This window comes from Cavia porcellus, unplaced genomic scaffold (assembly GCF_034190915.1).
Source record: "Cavia porcellus strain 051 isolate PalLab524CR breed Dunkin Hartley unplaced genomic scaffold, mCavPor4.1 scaffold_22, whole genome shotgun sequence".
NCBI lineage: Eukaryota > Metazoa > Chordata > Mammalia > Rodentia > Caviidae > Cavia > Cavia porcellus.
In genome coordinates this window covers 35763021-35783299 of record NW_026947505.1, presented here as the reverse complement: position 1 = coordinate 35783299, position 20279 = coordinate 35763021, and the positions used below count along the sequence as shown (strand labels likewise).

General features: G+C 39.2%; 1 long non-coding RNA gene across 1 annotated transcript in view; it reads right to left on the bottom strand.

The window, feature by feature from the left end:
• Positions 1 to 1434: 1434 nt before the first annotated feature.
• LOC134472108 (uncharacterized) overlaps positions 1435 to 20279 on the bottom strand; it is a 74686-nt gene continuing 55841 nt past the window's right edge. The window contains exons 7-8 of the long non-coding RNA XR_010041961.1: positions 12642 to 12859; positions 1435 to 3186 (exon numbers count right to left, since the gene is read on the bottom strand). This is a non-coding gene — a long non-coding RNA (uncharacterized LOC134472108). The remainder of the gene's footprint in view (positions 3187 to 12641; positions 12860 to 20279) is intronic.

Here is a 20279-nt window from a genome sequence, read left to right as displayed (position 1 = left end):
TGTGTACTATAAACTCTATAAGCAATCACTAGAGTAGAATAAATAGTTGTAGCTAATAAAATCCAAAGGATTCAAAGTAAAATAACAAATACATGATTAATTCCAAATAAGGCAAAAAAGAGAAAGAGAACAATAAACAAATGAGAGGACATAAAACAAATAATGTGGTGGCAGCCCTAAACCTAACATTATTAACAATTACATGAAATGTAAGTGTATTCAATTAAAAGACAAATATTATTTCAGGTAAAAAGGAAAGAAAGATCCAATGATGTTCTGCCTACAAAAAATGCACTTCAAAGATAAAGAAACAAGTAGGTTAAAGGTAAAAGTCTGTATAAATTTATAGTATGTTATCACTAATGATAACAAAACTAAGTGATTATATTATTATTAGAAAAAGGAAATTTCACATCAGTACCCATTAGTAGGATAAAGAAGGTAATTTCATAAGGAAAGAGAAATTAATGAAATAAGAAGGTATAACAATTCAAAGTGTTTAGACACCCAGTGACTAAGCTTGAAAACACGTGAAACAAAAGCTGCAAAGAAAAATAGATTAAGTAGCCAGCGTGGTGGCTCACGCCTGTAATCCCAGACATGAGGCTGATGCGGGAGGATCCTTGTGAGTTTGAGACCAACCTGGGCTACAAAGTGAGCTCAAGGCCAGCTTGACCTGCATAGTGAGACCCCATCTCAAAAAAGACAAAAAAAAGAAAATAGATTAAGTATATAGTCATCTTCAGAGACTATAAAAGATGTATTTCAGCAATTAATGCAATAAAGAGATTTTTTAAAAATCGGTAAGGAAATGCAATCTGAACAACTCTGCTGACCAATATAAACTTAGCATTTATAGACTCTTCCATCCCAAAAGAGCAGGCTACAACTTCTTTCAAGAGTATGTGAAGCATTTAGGGATCCATAGATTTGTATTTTAGACATAAAGCAAGTCTTCAAGCAGTTAAAATAATTAAAATCACACAAAATTAATTATTCTGATCACAATAGAATAAAGCTAGAAATCAACAATAGAAAGATATCTTGGAAAAAAACATAAATATTGGGAAACAAGTAATATAACTCTAAATAGCCCATGTGCCAAAGAAGAAATCAAAGCAATGTTAGAAAGTATTATAAACTGAATAAAAATGCAATGTACCTATGGTCTCCAGCCTTTGCCTTTGCCTGACAGTTTTTCAACTTTACAAAGGTGCAAAAGCAATAAGCATTCAGAAAATACCATATTTTGAATTCTGGATTTTGATTCAAAGCCACTAGGTGAGCAACACTGTGACATGTTCTCTTGGTATGCTGGATTACAAGCCACAGCTCCCAATCAGCTGCAGAGTCACAAGAGTTAATAATTAACGCTCCATTGTGTCAACAAGCCGTGATTCTCAGTAGATCAAGGGTTTAAGTAAACATTTTCACTTAACATATTTTTAAAATTTATTATGAGTTATTGGAGTGTATCAATATCCATCATAAATCCAGCAGCATTTGTATATCAATATTTGTGACATATCGTTAAGAATGGAGTAGTAGGAAATTTATATTTTAAATACATTGTTTTTGACATTTAAACATTTGCTTTTCTTTATTTTTATCCTGTCAATGAATTTTGGACAATTAAATACAGTAGTATTTCACCATAAAAGTAAAAATCATTCCAGATATAATTCAAGACTATAAGCAACAATAATAATGACAAAAAAAAATAGAGTAGCTTGGATACAAAGCTTTGGAGATTCACATAGATAAGCTATGTGAGTCGGAGTTTTCCTTTTCCCCTGCAGTTCAAAAAGGGGATGCACCACTGCTTTGCTCTTCAAAAGTGAATAATCTGCCCGGAATATAAACGTGATGAATGTTGGCACTGGAGAAAGAACAGCACCCAAGTCACTCCAAAGTTCTATTGTCACTGGAGAGAAAGAAAGCAGAGAGGGAATAGATAGATCTGACCTTTGACTCTAGGAGAAAAACTTAAAGTAGCACTTTCTAAAGTGATCTTTATGACACAGGAGGGTCTAACTGGAACCAGAGAAGCCATGAAGAATGCCAGATAATTTAAAATACCAAAGATGGCCAAGAACCTACCTTCACATCCAAAATCATGCAATTCATAGACCCTCCCTAAATACATGTGCTGTATAGTCCTCAAAGAACACTGAGAATCACTAATGCTTTGGGAACAAATACTAAAATTAATTTAAGGAAACATTACTATGCAAATGAGAAAACTTCTTAGTCAAAAATATATCCCTGGGGACGTATCTCTATTATTGTATAACCAACTATGATCATTTCATTAGACCTTATCAGTGTTTCAGTTGGAGAATTAGGCATATCTCTGTTGGGTGATTTTTTCCTATTCATTATGGCATTGAGATCACTGGATTTTGCACAGCTGACAAATGAGCTGACCTATCTGGCCCAAAATGGATTTCTTCATGTAGTTGGTGCCTTAAGGGCAATGAATGAAAGAATGGATTTGCAACTGTCAACCAGCATGCCTACACATTTTTTTCATTATTTTGAAGATAGTGAAATATAATAGAACAAGACAGAACATAGCCAATTGAGACAGTGCAGTGAAATTGGTACAGAATGTCATAACAGTTTACTGGGATAACAGTAATAGGTGCCATAGTATATCTCATTATCTTCACAATAGTTGTCCTTTCAATCAGGTATAGCAAAATCAAATCAAATACAGAATATTATAGAACTTAACAACGCAGAATATTGAATAGAGCAATACAATTAATCAGAACAAAGCAAAACAGTGATAACAATATTTGCCTTCAAACAGATGATAGAAGGAAATCCCCCTCTTTGCTATATTGCATATGGTCAACCTCAGATGCTCAGATCTCTGGCTCCCATTTGCTAAGGTGGGGGGGGGTTGCAGATAGGATGTTTGATTCTCAACCCACACAGTGGTAGGCTCATACCAGAGAGGCAGGCTGTTTGTTTGATTTCCCAGAGCCCTAAGTTCCAACATGGCGCAGATCTCAGGAGACGCTGGGTGGTTCTCCCCTTAGGGAGGCCGCAGCTTGCCACACCACAGCCATTTACCAGGGAGGTGGGCTTGTTGCTTGGTTCCCAGCACCCTAAGTTCCAACATGGCGCAGATCTCAGGAGATGCTGGGTGGTTCTCCCCCTGAAGTGGCCGCCGCTTGCCTAAATATATATTTAAAAAGAAAAAAAATCCCAAATCAATGATTTTAGATTAATAGATTGAAGTAAATTACACTAAAAATAACAGATGGAAAAAATAAAGACCAGCACAAAACTCAGTGAAATAGAAAACAGAAAAACAGTAAGCAATGAAACTAAAACTTTACAGTGAGAGAGTCAGTTGCAATGAGATAGTCAAAATCTCAAGATGGTTTTTGAGATGATAACACAGGTAAACGTTGAGGCAGACTAATAAGAAAAAAATGGAGAAGATGCCACGCAGTGATAGCACAATCCGATGATAACATCGTTGTACAAGCTACAGACAATGAGGGGCAGTAAGGCACAATATGAACGGTTTTCTGCTGGTAAAGTAGAATCCAGATGTGATGAATAGATTGCTTGAAGAACACAAATTAGCAAAAATCATTAGAGAAATACAGGAAACTTGGATACTTTTCTACTACCAAAGAAACTGGATTTATAATTACAATCCTGTCCAAAAGAAAACACGGACAGCTTTTACTGGTAAATTCTATCAATATTTAAGGAAAAAATAATACACAAATTCTTAAACAATACCAAAGACAAAATGTTTCCAACAAATTCAACCAAACCAGCCTCCCCTGATACTGACCCTGCACACCTTGACAAGGATATATTTTTAAAACAACAACAGCAACAACAACAAAAAAAAAGAACTGGAGACCAAACGTTTTGAAGATTGGAAATACATAAATATCTTTCAGGAGAAAAAGTGAATGACTGCATCTGATATAGTCTATGATCGAACATTCTAGATAGAATGCTAGCCCAAACTGCATAAAACTAAAAGCCACAACACCAAATTGAAGAAGTAAAGCTCTCGGCATTATACATACAGTGTGACAGTGCTAAATCAAAAGCTTGAGATAATGAGGTCTCTGAAAGACCCTGACCCTGGCCAAAGGTCAAAGCCCAGTCCTTGGGCAGATGCTTTAGTCCACCAGCTGGATGACCAGAAACAGCAGATGGAAAAATGGTGATGGAGTCACGGTGTTCAATGATGAAAACACGGGGAAGAAATATAAATCACTTAAACTGAACTAAAATGGTGATTGATAAGAGACGTCAGGCATCTGGAAGCAAAGTTCTGCTATCGGAGGTTGGTCCATAAACAAAGGTTTTGGCTGCTTCTTGGTTATGTGGCAATAGAGGCGGAATGCAAGGCAGCCTCATGACTGACTTCAACATACAACGAAGAATATGGAGCAAGTATTTCTTTTTCTTAATTGGGTCAACTGGAGTTTGTCAGTCAAGGTAACTTTCATCTATTCCCTCCCTCCTCTGGCCTGTATGTTAATTAGGACACTCAGAATTCTTTTCTCAATGGCACTTATATAAAGATTTTACTAAACATAGGATAATTAGGCACTGTTTATGCAATCATAACTGTGTGACAAATGTATGAAAATACATCAGTGATGTTAAATACCAATACAAATGATGGTTACCTCTGGGGAAGTAGAAAAAGAACTAGTCTTGGGCAAAAATACCCAACAACTAATGTGCTTCAAATGGTATATATCTTATGTATTGCTTCTAAATGTATAAGGCAAATATATATGGTTAAATGATACAATTTGACAAAGTCAGGTGGGGTTTTTTTCCTTTAGTTTGTTTTTCTTTTTGTTTTCCATCGTGTTCTGTGTGCTTAAAATATCCCCTAATAAAATAATCATTGATTGAAAGCCAAATTAGCAAGACTGTTTTGTACAGAGAGACTTATTTGGGTAGCACAGTGGCCACTGGTCCTCACCCCAGGAGGTGCTGGCAGGATTGGGATCCAGCACTTGCAATACAGCTTCGGTAATGCCAGTGGAAGACCTGGACCACGGGGGCAGGACTTGGGACACTCTCACACTGGCCAGCAGAATTGGTGATTGAGATGCACACAGCTCGAAGCTGGATGTAGTTCTCTGTCAGTGATTGCACTGAGGATGCCCCTTCGCCTTTCTCACCACTATGCCGAGTGAGGCTTTCCAAGACCTTGCCCAAGTCACGCCTCATAAGGGAAAAAGAAACAGAATACCACAAATAGACAATCTAATCTGACACTCTACACTTATTTGAAAATCATAAAGATAAGTTTAGTATCACAGAAGCTGTTTTTCAGATTTATCGGAAAGAAGGTTTGCTTGCTAAGGTAAGTTATGACTGGGACTAGGCTGGGACCATGGTAGTTTACCTGAGAATCTGTCTCTCAGAACCACCTCCTTCACATCACCTGTCCCCTACCTACCTCAGTAGTTACCTCCACACTTCTTTTGGTTTGATTATAACCGGCTGCTTTTCCCGTCTCAGATCCATTCAGGGGCCCGCTGCCTTGAAAACCAGAAAGCAGCTTCACAGCTGACCTCGCAATCAGTGGTCTTCATCTGTGCATGTGGCTCACCTCACCTGGCAGACAGGGCCTGAAAGAAATCTCCTGGGCTGCCTATGAGGTGTGTGGATGATGAAATGATTTCCTCTGCTCAAGATAAAAATAAAAATAACTAAAATCACACTTTTTCCTTTTCTGCCTGGCTGAAAAGATTTTATATTGGCCTAGTTTCCTTTATTAATGATTCCTTTAAATTTGCTCAGCCTTTATTCCCTCCTTATGGCCAGAATTTAAAATAAATGACTTTTGTTTCTTTTTCTATCTCACCATTATTTTTTAAATAAACAGCATGATGAGAGACATTAAGCAGAGCATCTCGCCAGCTCTGGTCCTGGATAGGTCAGCATGTGACACCATGTCTGACTGCTGGGGGCAGGAGGGAGGTATCAAAGGATTCCCTAAGGAAGGGGTCATCCCTGATGAAACCTGAACAGCTGTAGAAACGTCTGATAGGATTTCCCCAGCTCCTCTGACCACTCATGGTTCCTGCCTATGATACTCCAGTGATTTCTGTATGGAAACTATTTATTGTTCGATTTGTTATTGTTGGAATTATCTTTTAAATGCTATTTACAGTAAAAATCTGCACAGAAAATTATAAGGAGGATGGAAATTTCTTGCAGTCACACAAACACCAAGAGAAAGCCAGCATCAGTGTGTCTCACATCGATTTGCTAACACTTTTCGCATTTATGCCCTTCACAAAACAGGTAGAAATAGCCCAGGGCTGTGTGCAAACGAGCTTCTCTTCCAGAAGCCTGTGCATTCTGCCTCCTGGAAAGGAATCCAGCTCTGTTTTGGGGGTTCTGACCCACATTAAAGGGTTGGAGAGATGTGTTGGCCTCATGTTCCCAGGCAGTTGCCTGTCCGGCTAGAGCCTAGGACCTGGGGATGAGGAGCCAGGCAGCTGGGGTAGGAGGCTTCCTCCTCACACCTGGCTCCTCTTCCCTGCTTCTGAACCACAGCAACCCCCACCAATCTGGTCTCCTCCCTTTGTGCTGCTTGACACAATTAGGAGTCAAGTTCTGAAGTTTTTTATGTTAAAGTTGACTCAAAATAAAAATGCTTTAACACTGCAGGCAGCTTCCACATTTTGGAGAAAACATTTTTTTTTCTTTATTTTTTTTCCCTGAAGAACGTGGTCCTGCCGCCTGAGGAAACAGGGCTGCCGTTCAGGTCCAGGCAGAACTGAGGCCCTTCTGCAGGGGACAGTAGCTGCAGTGATCATTCCTATTTGAGAAAACATCCCCTGCTTGTGCAAGTCACTCAAGCAGGGGACAGTGTCACTCTAACAGTACATAAAAGCAAACCAAACAATGACCTTGATTTTTTTTGTCTCCTTTATTATCTTAAAACTTTGGATCACACCCCTATTCAACTCTGCATATAGGCATATTAATCACCTAGGGATCGTTTGTCTAAATGGCAATACAAGGTTGATGAATCTCAAATTATATAACCTGTCTCATCCTCTTTCAAGACTAAGACCATCAAGATAAAGATTCACAAAAATGTTCAGGTACCTATGAGCACCTAGAAGTTTCCAACCATTACCCTATACCTATAATCATCTTGGGTTCCAGCAGAGGCTTCACAAGACTGAGACCACTCTCAGCAGGAAGTTACCTCATGGAATCCAGACTGCCCCTCAAAGCACCCAGGGACTTCCCTGGAGCCATTCTAAAACTAAAAATGAGATCATGACCAGCCAGACCCTTGCCTATCCAGCTCCTTAAAATCTAATCACGTTCCTTTGTTAATGGACCAGTCTGATCTTCATCAGCATTCTCAGGTTGAAGTCCCCTCCCTGTTTCCTCTTACTTTCTAACTTTGTCTAATAGATCAGCCAGTGCCTCTCACTGATACATCCTGAAATGCTTTTCTGTAGTGTTGTCAAAAAACCTGTCCTGGACAAGTTGAGCTCCCCATAAACCCTTTGGGGGTGTCTCTTCAGACCCTGTCCAGTAACACTGTGACTCTGGTTGATCTTGTGACATGAACATCTTGAGATAGTTTACAGTTTTTAAAGGTAGAAGGAAAGTGAAAGACACAGAGCATTCTGTGGCACATAAAAATGCATCCACTCAGCGTTCAGCATTCAGAGAGATGGTCCCTTGAACAGAGCCCCTTTCCTTCATCACATTCTGTGCTGATGCAGTGTTCGTGGTGGGACAGTTCTGCACAGCAATCACAATAGCAACCACCCAGCCTTAAGCCTAAACATCCCCTTCCTGGCCTGGTCCTCTCCTTGGAAGTTGCTTTTGGGGGTCTTTCTTGTCCTAATACCTTTGTTACAGACTTTTGTTATTAGACTCTTTTTCATTTAAAAAGTAATGTATTTATTGTAACAAGTTTAAAAATAAGAGAGCTATAAATTGTCTCTGTCCAGAACACCCCTCTTAGGCTCCAGCCGCCAGCCCATCATAAGAGAGGCCCGAGTTCTCTGTATAGAACAGGCACTGTGGTCATCGCCCCTATCACAACCATGCAGTTCAGTGCACGTGTCTCCAAGCAGCTTGTTCTGTGTCACTAGACTATGGTCCCTAAGCTGGGGCCTCTGAATCACTGACCCACAAGGGGACATGGAAGAGTTTATCCACCTCAGTCCCAGTTGATGAGTGTTTATTACCTTCCTGTACTGCTTTAATTTAGAAAATAGAAGTATTGGCACACTAGTGTTTATACTGATGTTTTTATTCTGCAGGAAGCAGATCTAAAAATGGAAGTGGTAAGTCAAAGCAGATGGGCTTCCTAATCTTAGTACACAACACATTACTAATTTTTTTCCCCTCAAAATGGTTGTAGCTTTTTCACACTCTGGCTAGTTTCTTCTTGAATACATTTTAAAAATCTAACCAAGTTCTTCTCTTTGTCCTACTGCTCCTTCTTCCTCTTCCTTGTTTCCCCTTCTTTTTTCTCTTTCTTCTTTTCTCTTCCTTCTCTTCCTTTTTCTCTTCCACCTCTTTTTCTCCTTCCTCCTTCTCCTCTCCCTTCACCTTCTTCTTCCTCCATCTCCTCCTCCTTCTCTTTCTTTTCCTCCTCCACTTTCTTCTTCTCTCCTCTTCTGTCTTCAATTTATTTTCTTATCTTCTTCCTGAGTTAGAGTTACATTTTAAGGCTTAATCACCTAAAGAGGCCAGGAGGCTGTCCATGCTTCTGTGGGACTGGATTCAGAGGGACCAAAGTGCACAGGATGATGATCTCCTGACACCAGGGGCCCCTCTGCCCTGTTGACTTACTGAGCACGCCCTTGATTTAGCTGAGATAAGGGAGGGCGTGGCCTTTGCAGAAGTTTTAGTTGTGGGAAGTAAAGACACCCTGTCTCTGTGGGGTTCCAGGGTGTGATGAGGGGCAGTCTCCTCAGTTACATCAGATGTGGAACGAACACACGCTGTGCATGTCCAAATTTCAGCAGCTGCTCTAAAAAGAAGAGAAATCCTCTGTATGGAGCAGGATCCCTCTGCTCAAATAAACTCCAAATATTTAAAGAGGCTGGCCTCACATTCCTGTGAATGATAAGAATAACTAACTCTGGTTGTTTTCTTTTTCTGTTTAAAAAAATTAGTTACAGAAATCTTAACTGATCTTATTTCTCTTCAAAGAGCTAAGTGGTTTTGCAGGCAAACTCTGGGGTTAGCTCTGAAGGAGGTCACACCCTGGACCCTGAGCCAGAAACCCTTCCTCCCACTCTCTTTGGTGCCTATTAAATCCTGGCCTGGCTCCAACACCTTCTCCACCCGTGTGCCCCATCTCACCCCATGTGCACCCTGATGTGAACTGTCACCCATGACCATGGGCAGTTCTTTAATCTTCTATTTCATAAATATAAGCATAGCCCTTGCCTTAAAGATGGTTCCAAAAAATTAAATAAAATAACACACTTACCATGGTGCCTACCTGAGAGCAATCCCTAAGAAAATAATAGTCATTTCTTACAATAATAAACAACAGCTCACATCTATATTAAGTTTCCTGCTTCAAAGATCTGTCAGATGGTTTGGGGCTGAGTCTCCTCACCCCCTGCCAGTCAGGTCAGGCCAGAACTGCTCTCAGGCAGGCCTGCACCAACGGTGGGCATGGGGGAGCTGTACCATGGGGTCCTGCATGATGAGGGGCCACTGAGCCTTGCAGATGGCAGCCTGCACAGCTGAGAGCTGTTTGTGTCCCTGTGTCGCACTGTAGTCAAGCCAGAACAGGTTGGGACGGTTGGGTGTGATTGCTGGGCTGCAGGGAGGAGACATTCAGGTGGCACAGAACCTGAGGTGGGGCTCCACTGGGTCCACTCCCTCACAAAGTCCACATTAATGCAAACCTGGGTGAGCCTGGTCTGGGAGTCTTGGGCCCGTGGCAGTTCCTCCCTTGATGGTTTCTTACACTCTAGTCTCTATCTCACCAAGGTTCTGCTATTCCTGTGGATCTCTGCTGTGATATCCTTTGATGGCTGAAACTTTCCAGCCCTTTGGGGATTATTTGTAACAATATGAGCAGCAGGGCAGGAAGAATTACAGAAGGGAATCAGACAGTCCTGAGGTCAACAAGGTGTGTCCAGGCACAAGTTGGAGAGCCCTTGGGAATAGAACCCCAACCTCACATGTCTGAGTTTTTCTGAGCCCCAATCTGTAATGAGCTAGCAAAAACCAACACTTAACATACTTCCTGATACAGATAAGCCGTCCAAAGAGGCTAAAATGCGTCAAATCCCATGTTCCATAAGGAAAGCCCCACAGGGACAGCTGAGGCTGGGCCAGACATCATATGGCCAAAATCCCAGGAGATCACTGCCCCCATTGCCACCTTCTCTGAGCTTGAGTGGCCCAGGCTGAGGGTTAGAGTAAGGCTTTGGGTTAGGGTGAGGGTTGGCACATCCCCACTCTTGTTCTGGAACTAACAGAGGGCCACATCCCTGGCATCTAAGCAGTGAGACACAGCTGATGACAAGGAAACCAAAATTATTCTCCTGTTTGTGTGTGTGTGCGTGTGTGTTCTATTTTAAAAAACATATGAACTGTAGACTGGAGTAGCGTCTATCAAACTTAGGAAATGCGTGGATTCTTTTAAGTAGAAGTAAATCCCAGAGACATTGGCTTCAGTTGCAGGGTTCAGAGGGCAGCCTTTCCTTTGGATTCACATGCTGTTTTGTGCAGATTCATGCAGAGTTTTAGTTCCACGTGTCCCTGAGTCACTGTCTCTGTGGCTCTGCCCCTCTGCCTGCTGTTGCTTAGAGCTTATTTATGTTCTCTTATTACTGTGGTGTGTATGTGTGTGATAGTGTGTAATGCATGTGTATGTATGTGTGGAGAGTGTATGAGATATATGTATGCAGTGTATGTGCAATGAATATTTGTGTGTGGTGTGCATATGATGGGAGTGTATGTGAAATGTGGAGTATATGTGGGTTATTAAGTTGTTATAGATTAGAAACTGGTGGTCAACTTAACCTCGGCTGGAGTAAATCAGCATGGTGCTGAGCATAGACATTCTACCTGAGAAAAGTTGTCAGCATAAATAGAGATGTGGAGGGGACGAGTGAGGTATTATGGGTTCTCCTATGTGTTGCTGTTTGAGCCATTGGTTCTCCTGGAGAAGCTCGTCATGACTAGCTTCCCCAGTGTGAGTTTGACCACTGCCATTGGAGGAACTCAGGACCTTGTTGGTGAGAGTAGCTGTGGTTCACTTTCAGGGAGCTCTGATCCTTACATCGAGCATGGCTTCCTGACTCTGGAGGGGAAGACGTGTGCCACTTAATCTCCAGGACAAACTCATCATGCTGGCTTTCTGGCATGTACTCTACTGTTTTATTGTTGGAGGAGCTCGGGACTTCCGTGTTGCTGAGGATGGCCGTGGTGCTTTTCAGCACAGCCGTGGTCTTTACTATGAGCATGATTCCTTGGCTCTAGTATAGTACCTCAACCTACCAGTACAGCTCCTTCACCCTACTGGCATAGACTTTCTAGCTTCTACTGCTGACCTTTGAACCTTCCCAACACAGATCCACAAAGCAGATTGGTGTGAGTCCTTCTCGTGAGCTCTAGACTTCCAGGTAGACTTGTAGGAGGCATTGTCAAGGGATCTAGGTCTTCATCTGTACTCATGTAGGACATTACTGTGGGATTCAGGCCCTTGAATGAATATCCTATGTATTATAGTGTAGTGGATAGATTTCCTGCACTTTCTCATGTTAACTCTGGGATACCATAATAAAATAATGTTATAAATTCCATGTCCTGATTTTAATTGTTCTCCTCCTGAGTACAACAGCAGTATATGTGAGGTGAGTGGAGTTTTAATAACTTACTTTACTTTGCTCTAACAGCTCTAGAAAAAAAAATGATAAATCTTCAGTCTATCTGTCCAACAGGTGAAGACTGAGCACTGCCATGTGGCACCCAATGCAGCCTCAAACCCAGAAAACTCCCACACTTCAATGGAGGAAACAGTTCCCCATGTCATCTCTTAGATGCAATATTCAAGTGCATACTGATGCAAATTTATTATGCATGATGAAATGTGGTGAATGGAGCTGCCCAATGCCATCCAACAGAAAGGGAGACTCATAAAAATATGATGATGTATTCACCTTATTCGCCAGCACTGGTGTAGCAACTTCTGACTCCAAGGGCAAAATGATCATGAAAAGTAAACATTTTCAACTGATTTGAGACATCAAGGCAGCCACAACAGTGCAACTAAAAGTATTCATGAAAGAGGACTTCCAGAATTGTTTCAGAAAGTGGCAAAAAGAGACTTCTGGGAGGATAGTAGAGCAGTAAGCAGCAGAAAAGGAGCGTCCCTGAGACTTGGTGTCCAGATAACAGAATATAGCACCATGAGGAAAATAGGTCCCCAGGACCCAGGAAGGATCTAAAGTGAGAATTGAAGCCCAAAGGGACAGCAAAGAGATAAACTTCAATGAAGAAGGATGTGGCAGGCAGCGGTTTCTCCCTGACATTGGATTCACTGAGTGGGAGGAGTGGTTCAAGCCTGCAGGCCCATGATGACCACTGAGGAGCCCAGAGGCTTCCATGGAGAAACTCACCAGTGGAACAGAGCAGTGGACACAGTGGACTGCAGTGGCTGGTGAGCTATTCAGCTTCAGATGTCCCCAGAAGAGAGCAAATGGCTGGGAGCCAATTGACCTTGGAACTCAGGACAACTGTTGGCTGTATCTAGCGCAGGCAAATGCAGTATTTCAGGGTCTGGTTCCAGCCTAATGGTCAGAAACCAGCCTGAATTTCAGTGGACATAAAGGTGAGTCTGAAAAAAAAGAAAAAGAAAAAAAAAGGTGAATCTGGCTGGGATTATTCATTACCCTGCTGTAAAGCTATTTCCGGATCTGTTAGGATTAATCAGCACAGATGTGGACTCTGTCTGCCCACATTGTTTACTAATGATGGCAGAGACACACCTTGAAGTGGACATTTTTTTAATTTTTTTCTTTCTCTCTTTTCTTATGTTTTGTTTTGATTTTTTCTTCATTTTTGCTTTGAATTTATATGATCTCTAGTTGTTGTTGTTGTTGTTCTGTTCTGTCCTTGTCTTTGTTTCTTCTTTCTCTCTTTCCCTCCTGTCTGCTTCACCAGTTTCCCAAAGTTTGATTCATCCTACCTCGTCCTTCATCCTTGCTTCTAATCTCTTCCTATTCTTCTATTTTTTCCCTATCCCTTTTTAAATTTCTCCCCAGAGGGTAAAATTGCCACATGAGGGTTATTCACTATGTACAATTTTCTGATTTGTTTTAGATTTTGTTATATAACCACAAATCTAACTCATACAATTGAAGGTGACAAATTAATGTCTCAGTTTGTCATTTTCTTGGCTGTGTTTGATACTATTTGTTATTGCTAATTGTATTACTTTAGCCAAAGAAACATTATTATTCTAACCAGTTGTTCTTACTGGTATACTAAGACTGAGATTGCCTAAGGATCATAAAATATAATATAAGCCAGTGCCAAAGAAGCAGTGGCTGTCCTAAGTAGGCAACAACTTCTTATCCCCAATAAACTGAAGAGATAGGATCTTGCAACAGACTCACCACCTACACCAGGAAGACACCTCTGAGAAGTAGTCATATCTTAAGGGTTCTAAATGCAAGCAATAAAGTTACTCACTACAGGCAATTTATAAGCATCAACCCAGGAATTAAACTAAAAATAAAAATAGAAAATGAGGAAACACTTAAACAAGGTGCAACCCCAGACATCCAGCTCAATAAAGGCAAACCCAAGGGACAATGAGGTGGAACAATCCAAAAGTCCCCCGGTAACAGCATAAATAACAAAGCAAACAAACAACACTCTAGAAAAACATCAAATCATAAATAATTTCTCAGATAACTACAGAAATGGTGACTATAAGGAAAGACATACTTAATGACTCTATGGCAGGTACACATTAAAAAAATAATGAAGTTTAGGAAAGTGATGGAAACCATGAATGCCCCATATAAGAAAGAAATAGAATGCATGAAAGAGATTCAAACAGATATCCAGGAGATTAAATATAAATTTTGAAAGATAGTTTTGTGGGATACACCAATCTGGGTTGGAAATAGGAAATAGTGCAAAGGACATAAAAAAAAAACCTCTAAAGACATCATGGCATAAAATTGCTCAGGCAGGCAAATAGAATTTGACATACAAATAAGTGACGCATATAGAACTCCAATTAACCAGCATTTTAAAAATAAATCTATAACAAGGCATACAATAGTCAAGATTCCATAAATTCAACCCAGGGACCAAATATTAAAATATATGAGAGAAAAAAACAAATCACCTATCAAGGAAAGCCCATCAGAATCACAGTAGACTTCTCAACACAGTCCCTCAGTTCAAGGAGAGTTTGAAGTGAAGAACCTCAAATTCTAAAAGTAAACAGCTTCCAACCCAAATTGAAGAACCCCACAAAACTATCTTTCACAAATGATGGAGAAATAAGATACTTCCATGGAAGGAACACCTGAAGAAATTCATAAACACTAAACCAGCACTCCAAATTGTTCTGAAGGACATTCAAATTAAAACAATAATAAGGATTACAACTCCATGAATCCCAACAGAATGAATCCACCATGAAAGGCAAGCAATTAAATAGAAGGTGAGAGAAGGAAGCCAGTGACAGGGAAATAACATGACAAGGATTAGAGAATACATATCAGTCATAACCACCAGTGTTAATGGTCTCAATTCAAGAATCAAAAGAAACAGACTGGCAGAATGGTACAAGAAACAAGACCCAACAATATGTTGCACACAAGAAACACATTTAATTTAAAAGAAATTCATGGGCTAAAAGTAAATGGGTGAAAAACAATATTCCATATGACAGGAACTTGGAAAAAAAAAGCAGGGTTACGCATTCTGTTTTCACACAAAAGGGGTTTCAAACCAAGACTAATTTAGAAAAGGTCACTGCATCCTTGTAAAGGGAAAATCCAAGAGGAAGAGATAATAATCATAAGTACATATGAACCAAATGCCACTGCACCTAACCATATAAAACAAATATTAATGTACATAAAAAATCAGGTAAGCACAAATATATTTCTAATGGGGGACCTCAGTACCCCACTGTCACAGACAGATCAATTAGACAAAATAATCAACAGTGGAATATTAGAACGGAACCAAAGCTTTGAACAAATGGACTTAGTAGATGTCTGCAGGGTTTTCCACTCCTCACATTAGAATACACATTCTTCTCAGCTGCATACAGAACATTCTCCAAAACAGACCACATACTAGCTCATAGAACATGCTTAAGGAAATGCAAAGGAATTGAAATTATCCCACGCATGCTACTAAACCATAGTGCAATGAAATCAGAAATAAATGGCAAAAAAGTACAAGAACTTTATAAACACATGGAAAGTAAATAATATCCTCCTGAACAAACAGTGGGTCACAGATGAAATTAAAGACCTTACACAGTTTCTACATTTAAAAGACAATGCCAATATGGCACACCAAAACATCAATCACCATAAAAACAGTCCTATAATTGAAAAATATAGCAGTAAATACCCATATCCAGAAAATATAGCTCAAACAAACAACTTAATTTTGAATCTCAAACTTCTACAAACAGAAGATCAAGTCAAGCCAAAGCTCATACAAAGGAAAAAATTATACAGATCAGATATTAATGCAATGAAGACTAACAAAACAATATACAATCAACAAAAATCAAGGAGTTGGTTCTTTGATTAAATAAAATCAGAAAACCTTTAGCCAACCGTTCAAGAAAAGGAAAGAGAAAACTGAAATCCATGCAGTTGGGAATGAAAGGGTGAATCACCACAGATCTTACAGAAATGCAGATCATCTTAACCTACTTCAAGAACTTGTATTCTAACAAAATGAAAAATGAAGAAGAAATGGACAGATTCTTACACACATATGAATTATCAGAGCTGAATTGAGAAGATATAAAAGTTCTAACTAAACCAATATCAGTCAGCAAGATTAAAGATGTAATTAAAAACCTACAAAGAAAGAAAAGCCCAGGTCCTGATGAATTCACTGCTGGATTCCACAAGAAATTTAGAGATCTCATATTGCTACTTCTCAAACTCTTTAACGTAATTGAAAGGGAAGTACACTCATGAATTCATTCCTGGGAGCAAACATTACCCTGACACCAAACCAGAGAAGAACCCAACCAAGAACAAGAGCTACAGATCAATATTCTTAATGAACAAATGCAAAAATCCTCAATGAGACAGAAAATTATACACCATGACCAAGTAGAATTCGTCCCAGGGGTGCAGGGATGGCTCAACCTATGCAAATCAATAAATGTAATACATTGTATGAACAGAACCAATGACAAAAACTATTTGTCAACCAAGGACAAAAATCAATAGATATACAAAAAGCATTTGACAGAATCCAATACTTATTCATGATTTTTAAAAACCTACAAAATTAGAATAGATGGTCTTTATTTTAATCTGATAAAAGCCATCCATGACAAGGCAACAGCAAACATCAGTCTAAATGGACAATAACTGAGAGATTTCACTCTAGACTCAAGAACAAAATAAGGATGCTACTGTCACCACTTTTATATAGTATACTCTGGAAATACTAACCAGAGCAATTAGAGAAGAGAAAGAAATAAAAGGAATAAGGATAGGAAAGGAACGGGTAAATTATTATTGTTTACAGATGATTTGATACTCTGCATAGAAGACCCCCAAAACTTCACCAAAAGACTTCCAGATTTAATAACTAAATTCAGTAGCATAGCTGAAAAAAAAAGTCAACACTCAAAAACCAATAGCATTCCTATGTATGAATAACAAATTCACTAAGACAGAAATTAGAGAATCAACACCTCTCACAACAGCATTCAAAAAATTAAATACCCAGGAATCAATATAATGAAAGATGTAAGAAACCTCTACACTGAAAGCTATAGTGCTCTGAAAAAGAAGATTGAAGAGAATATCAGAAAATGGAAAATATCCTTCACTCCTGGATAGAAAGAATCAATATAGAAAAACAGCAATGCTTCCAAAATTGATTTAATGCAATTAGGATCAAAAGTCCAATAGCATATCTCACAGAGTTAAAGAAAACAATCCTAAAATGCATTTGGAACCAGAAGAGACCTAGACTAGCAAAGGTAGTACTGGGCAACAAAGGCAAGGTCATTTCTGACTTGAAATTATACTACAAAGAAACTGTGATAACAACAGTATGGTACGAGCATAAAAAAGAGACCCAAGGACCAGTGGAACATATTAGAAGATGCAGAAATAACTTTACACATATTTAGCCACATTATCTTTCACAAAGGTGCCAAACATCCTCGCTGGAGGAAAGATATCCCCTTTAATAAGTGCTGCTGGATTTCCACATTCTAAAGGTAAAACTAGGGCCATTTCTTTCAGAACGCACTAAGCTAAAATTGAAATAGACCAAAGATCTAAATATTAAAACAGAAAACACTAAATGCGCTGGGGATAGAGTAGGTGAAATTCTTATAGACACTGGTATAAAAAAAGACTTTATGAACATAAACCCAATTGCACAGAACTATCATAAAGAACCAAAAACTGGGATTTCAGGTGGCAATACAGCTCAGGACCTGTTTGGCAAGCACAAGGTCCTGAGTTTGATTTCCAGTACCCACCTGCCCCCCAAAAAGGCATAAAAGCAAGTATCAAGGCATCTAATTTTGGGCTGAGGATTTGGCTCAGTGGCATAAATGCCTGCCTGGCAAGCTTAAGGTCATGAGTTCAATCTCCAGCACAAACACAAAAACAAAAAAAACTGGGACTTCATCTCATTAAAAAACTTTTGCACAGCAAGAGAAACCACCAACAGAGTGAACACACAATCCACAGGGTGGGAAAAAATTTTTGTCAGCTACTCCTCAAACAAAGGACTAATATTCAGACTATATAACTCAGAAAGATTAGAGCCTTCCAAATTTAAAGACCCAATTAAAAATGGTCATCTAAAATGAGTAGACACTTCTCAAATGAAGTAGAAACAGCAAATAAATATATGGAAAAATGTTCAACATCACTGGTCACTCAAAAGATGCAAATAAAAACAATACTGAGATTCTCTCTCACCCCAGAAAGAATGGCTATTATCAAGAAATCAAGCAATAACAAATGCGGGGGGCTGTGAAGAAAAACAGAAACCCTTCTCCACTGTTGGTGGAAGTGGAGACTGGTACAACCACTATGGAAATTCCATAGTGTGGAGATTCCTCAAAAACTAGGACTAGAGATTTCATGAAACCCAGATATTTCCCTTATTGGTATTCCCAAAAGATTTAAAAACATCATACCACAGTGATATATGCACATCCATGTTTATACCAGCACAGTTTGTAATAGCTAAATCTTGGAAATGGCCCAAATACTCATCAACCCATGAATGGATAAAGAAAATGAAAGTTTTTCATACAACAGAGTACTGCTCTGTCATAAAGAAGGGTGAGCTTGAGACATTTCCAGGTAAATGGATCCACCTTGAGACCACATTCAAGTGAAATAAATTGGACATGCATGTAAATATCACATAGTTTCTGTGGTGTGAGAAACCAAAAGCATAAATCAGAATCAAAATGTATAATAGATATTATAAAATAGGAAGAAGATATTCAAAAGGGAAGAAGATTGAGGGAGGAGAAAAAAGGGGAAAAATAAGAAAAGGAAAAAATGGAAACAAAGCTTTTGCAAATAAAGAGAGAAGAGGAGTTAAAGGGAAGGTTGGGGAATGAGAAAGAAAGAATTAAGTTACATTATGTACAGGTACAAATTCCTTACGATGAACATTATCATGATGCATATCTAAGATGGTAGCAATAAACTTAATTTAAAAAGTGGCAAGAAGCCAAGTGTGATGGCACACTCCTGTAATCTCAGCACTTGGGAGGCTGAGGCAGAAGGATTGCCACAAGTTCAAGGCCAGCCTGATATATATGAGCTCAAGGCCAGCCTGAACTAAATACCAAGACCATGTCTCAAGGAGACAAAACAAAAAAGTAAAAAAAATGACGGGTAAATATGTTTGAAGCACAGGGAAGTATCTTAAAGGGAATTAATGGCATTCATTGTTTCTTTTATTGTAAAAATTTTTTAAATGCAATTTTTCATATTTTTATTGCACCTGGTATAATTCCACCAATAGTATAAGACAGTTCCTTTTTCTCCACATCTTTATCAGCCACTACCTTTCCATTTTTGTTGTTTCATAATAGCCATTCCAACTGGAGTGAGACCACATCTGTTGTGGCTTGTATCTAGATGTACCTCCTAAAGGGTTATGCAGCCGGTGGGGGTACACTTTTCAGAGGAGACTGAATCTAGAGTTTGTGACTGATTGATGGTCCAATGTTGGGATTGAGGTTGTGAACCCAGTGTACGTAGTCTACTCTGTCATAAAGAAGGATGCTCCATGGGTGGGTAGACTACATACAATATAAGGAATAGAGTCTTGTCTCTCCCTGTTGCCTTTTCTGTTTTCTGATGCCACAAACTGTTGCCCTTGTGTCATATACCACCCTGCCTTGGAAACAGCAAATTATGGACTGAAACCTCTACAAACTGTGAGCTAACTCAACCTTTCTTCTTTTAAATTTGGGTGTTGGGTATTTTGTCTCAGCAAAGAAAAAAATAACTAAGGATCTCATTGTAGTTTTGAGTTGTACTTCCCTGATGACTAAACATATTAGATATTTTCTCCATATATTTGTTAGTTATTTGTACTTCTTCTGTTGAGAAACCTTTTAAAACCATTCGCTCATTTTTAATTGTATTACATTATTGTTGTTGTTTTTAAGTTTTTTACTTTCTTATAAATTCTGGATCATGTACTTCATCATACTCTGTACTTTGTGTTCTGTACTCAGGTTAGACACACACTCTTTTTTTCTCATCCCAGGAGAGTGGTTAGAGTTTATTAAGATATCTGGTGCTGGTAAAACAAACGAATTTCTCAGTGTCCTAGAGAGGCCAGGGACATTTCTGATGGCTTCACTCAATTTAATTTTTTTTTAAATTTTTTTATGCTTCTTTATGGTAAGAAATATCTGGTAATTAAAGAAGCAAAAGACTGTACTACTTTAATTAAAATTGTATTTCAAATTGAATTCAGTTGCTACAGTTCTTGTGACGAAAAATGGATGTCTGTGCTGTTGGAGCTCCCAC